Source organism: Macrotis lagotis, chromosome 2 (genome assembly GCF_037893015.1).
Source record: "Macrotis lagotis isolate mMagLag1 chromosome 2, bilby.v1.9.chrom.fasta, whole genome shotgun sequence".
NCBI classification, from domain to species: Eukaryota; Metazoa; Chordata; class Mammalia; order Peramelemorphia; family Peramelidae; genus Macrotis; species Macrotis lagotis.
The window spans coordinates 125,615,419-125,619,702 of NC_133659.1; the positions used below are offsets into that span (position 1 = coordinate 125,615,419).

General features: G+C 39.3%; 1 pseudogene; it reads right to left on the reverse strand.

Annotated features, from left to right (window-relative positions):
* Positions 1–1,202: 1,202 nt before the first annotated feature.
* Positions 1,203–2,908, reverse strand: LOC141511948 (glutathione S-transferase omega-1-like; annotated as a pseudogene).
* Between the last annotated feature and the right edge of the window lie 1,376 nt (positions 2,909–4,284).

Genomic DNA, 4,284 nt, shown 5'->3' on the forward strand with positions numbered 1-4,284 from the left:
ATTTTTGTTGCTAAGGATGGCAAAGTGCTTTATGAATATAATCAGAAATATCATCTCATTTTATCCTCTCAAAAATCCTGGGAAGTAGGTATTATCATTATCCTATTTTTCAGACAAAGAAATGGAGACAGACAGATTAAGTGACTTGCCGAGGGTCTCAGCTAGAAAGTTTCCAAAACATTAGGTCTTTTGCACTTCTAATCTGGCACTCTATACATTGTGCTAACCAACAACCTGCCATAAAGATTATGAACATGCTTATTGACAACCTGATGAGAAGATTAAGTATATCTCATTTCCTGGTGGCCACCCTTTTGGAAATGAGCCTGCCCCAACTTAACTAGAGAGTAGGTATATCTCCATGCTCTCATGGTAGAGTCTGGTAGAGTCTTGTAGATCCTTATTGTAGCCTTTGAGAGGCCCAAAGGAACCTCCATGCCAGGGGGAAACCTGAGGTAGGATTGACTATAATGGAAAAACTTGGGTAAATCAATTTAATTGACAGATTATTACAAGTTTTCTTTCCCTCAGGCTGAAAGGCAGCAGAACCACCTTCATACTGAAAAAGATGTGAAATTATATGAAATCATCAGCAGAAGCATTTGTTCACCTTAGGCTGGATCAGATTAGTTCAGGGAGCACTCAATGCTTTTGTCTATAGTTCAGTACAAGACTTTGCACTCTTGATATTTTTTCAGGGTAGGAGAAACACAACAATGAATTGACATACCTGACATACCTGACATAGTTGGGTATCACAACTAGCCCAGGGAACTAGCAATCCAGGGAATTTTAAATGCATGTCATTCATATCTTATCAGTGATATCAACTTTTTTCTTTTTAACATTATAGGTTATAATTTGTATTAAAGATTCTTTTTTTTGTTTCTTTTTACAAGGAAGTAGGGTTAAGTGACTTGCCCAAGGTCACACAGCTAGGTAATCTTTAAGTGGCTGAGGTCAGATTTGAACTTTGAACTCCTCTTGACTCCAGGGCTGTTGCTCTATCCAATATGCTACCTAGCCGCACCCGAGAAAATCCCAGAAAGCAAGGTTTAGCATCTTTTATTCTGTTCACTCTCCCCTCATAGAACATAACCATAGATCTCAGGACTGTTCTGAAAATAAAGCTGTCTGAGATTTTTTAGGGGTTTTCTTTTCTATAAGGAGTGTACTATAGGATCTTTCTTCATGGCTGCTCATTAGAGTCTAAGTTTTGAAGTATGGTCCACTCAGTCTGCTATCCCAAATGATCCCAGACATTCAAACCAGCACCAAATGAAGTAATCAATCATGAATATATGTTCCCACCAAAGAAAGTTGTTTTCTGATGAGTAAGAACCCTTGTTGCCTCAGTTCCTCAACTTTAAATGACCTGGAGAAGGAAATGGCAAACCACTCTAGTATCTTTACCAAGAAAACCTCAAATGGGGTCATGAAGTATAGGATACAACTCCTCCAGGCTGTTGAACATCATAAGGAGTTCTATTTTTCTAGTAAGAGCAGTTTTCTCCATTGCTTACTGCTATCAAAGAGTTCTAAGACAAAGGTGATGCCTTAAGAGACAACTCCAGAATCATCTTTTGAAACGATTTCTCACAGGGATCCTCTGGAAACAACTTTTCTGGATAGGCTTCATGTAGGTACTTACAAGTGATAACAGATTTGTATTGTAGTCAATTTTTGGGGGGTTTTTTTTGCAACGCAAACGGGGTTAAGTGGCTTGCCCAAGGCCACACAGCTAGGTTATTATTAAGTGTCTGAGACCGGATTTGAACCCAGGTACTCCTGACTCCAGGGCCGGTGCTTTATGCACTACACCACCTAGCCGCCCCTGTAGTCAATTCTTTTTTTTTTTTTTTGCAAGGCAATGGGGTTAAGTGGCTTGCCCAAGGCCACATGGCTAGGTAATTATTAAGTGTCTGAGGCCAGATTTGAACTCAGGTACTCCTGACTCCAAGGCCAGTGCTCTATCCACTGCACCACCTAGCCTCCCCTATCCACTGTGCCACCTAGCCGTCCCTGTAGTCAATTCTTAATAGTCTCCAGAAATGAGACTAACCAAAGGGATTCTTCTTAAAGAACCACTCAGATTTGTTTTTCAGATTGATATTGATATTTTCACCCTTGATTCCTTTGACCTTCAGTACAAGCAAAGTTTTCTGGGCAAAGGAATAGAATCTCATGTTGTAGATTGAATGACTCTATCTGATACAGGACCCGGAAAGAGCTTCCTTTCTCCATGCTCCTTCTTGAGTCTTAGGACATTCTTTCTCCTTCTGAAAAGAAATACTTTCCCAAAGGTGCCTGGCTCAATAGCTTACTCAAGAAGGAATGATATGAGAGATTGTTCCTTCCCCATCCCCAAAGTCAATTCATGGACTGCACTTTAGTTTCAGATGGGGTGGGGAAATAGAGAGAGATGTCTCAAGCTACAGGTCTAGGGAGGAGAATGAGAGGGAGAGGGAATGAGAAAGGTGGATGATGATGAAGAAGAAGAAGAAGAAGAAAGAAGAAGTAGAAGAAGAAAAAGAAAAAGAAAAGAAAGAAGCAGAAGAAAAAGAAGAAAGGAGAAGCAAAAGAAGCAGAAGCATAAGAAACAAGAAGAAGGAGGAGGAGGAGGAGGGAAGGGGAGGAGGGGGGATGAGGAGGGGGAGAGAGAGAGAGAGAGAGAGAGAGTGAGAGCAAGCTCTTTTTGAATAGATTTCTTTCTTTGTACTTGTATCTTCAACATTTTGCAGATGCTTAATAAATATTTCTTGATTGGCTGACTTCTCATTCTTTTTTTTGAAAGTTATTTTATTTTATTTTTCAATTACATGCAAAGATAGTTTTCATTATTCATCTTTTGGTAATCTTTTACAGCCCACATTTTTCGACATCCCTCCTCTCCTTCTTCCATCCTCATGATAGTAAAAAATCTGATAGAGGTTATATATATGTACAATCAAATTATATATTCCCATATTAATCATTCTGTGACAGAAAAAATGAGAACTAAAGCGAAAAACCCTGAGAAAGAAAGAAACAAAAACCAAGTTTTAAAAAAGTGAAAATCATCTGTTTTAGTCTTCTACAGTTTTTTTTTTCCTGGATGTGAATAGCATTTTCCATTACAAGCCTTTTAGAATTGTCCTTGATCACTGAACTGCTGAGAAAAACTGAGTTCATCATAGTTGATCAATTGACTTCTCATTCTACAATAATCACATAGCAGTATGGTGACCATCCATTGATTATTGACTTCATTAGTCCATCTTCCTTTTTTAAGATCTATGGTTTGTATAGCTACCATTGGACCATGACTTCTTTTATCTCTTCTTTCTCCCACTCTCTATCTCCTACAGAATCTGCTCACATCTAGTTTTCCAGCCAAGCAGCCTCAATCTCTCCTGTTTCCCTCATCTGTTAGCTCCCTTCTGGTTATAATAGACCCCCCCTACCCAACTTAAGTCCCATGATTACCCATTTTAATGCTGCCCTATCACTCTTCTGTACTCCATAACCTCTAAATCTATTGCTAAAGTAAAGTACCATATCATATCCCAGACTGGGGTCATTTGACAGAGTCTGGTTTTTGTTCTTGCTTCCAGGCCACAGAGTATTGCTGAGAGAAGTCAGCATACCAGTCTGGCTGGTCCATTTTAGGGTATCCAGACTTAACTTACACCCTTGCCTTTTCCCAGCAATGCTTCTCTTCATTGCTTATTGATTTTTTAAATGAATTCTCCAGCAACTACTTCAGTTATTCTTTTTCCTCTGGTCACAGCCCCATTGCTTCATCATTCATTCTCAGTAAAGAATTTCAGTTGCTACTTCCTTGGTAATATAGAGGCCATTGAGGGTAAACTCTCAAATTTAACCCCATGATCATCTTCATACGCTTATCTGTACTTCCTTTTATCAGAAGAAATATCACTTCTCCTCTGTAAGGCTGATTTCTTAACCCACATCCTCAATTTTATCCCTTTCTAATTCCTGAGGATCCCTCAGTAATTCTCCTCTCTCTCTCTCTCTCTCTCTCTCTCTCTCTCTCTCTCTCTCTCTCTCTCTCCCCCCCATCCTCACCCCAGAGCCATCTTATCTTTTGTCTCTTCACTCCTGTCAAACATTTCTCTTAAGAAAGGATCCTTGTGGTTCCTTGTGGTGATTACATATTGTAGTGGATAGAGATCAGTATTTGAAACTTGGAAGTCTTGCCTTTGGCACTTGTATGTGAGGGAAGAATAAATATGTATAGAGTAGTTACTGTATAAGCCATGTGATACTGGAAGAATAAGCATA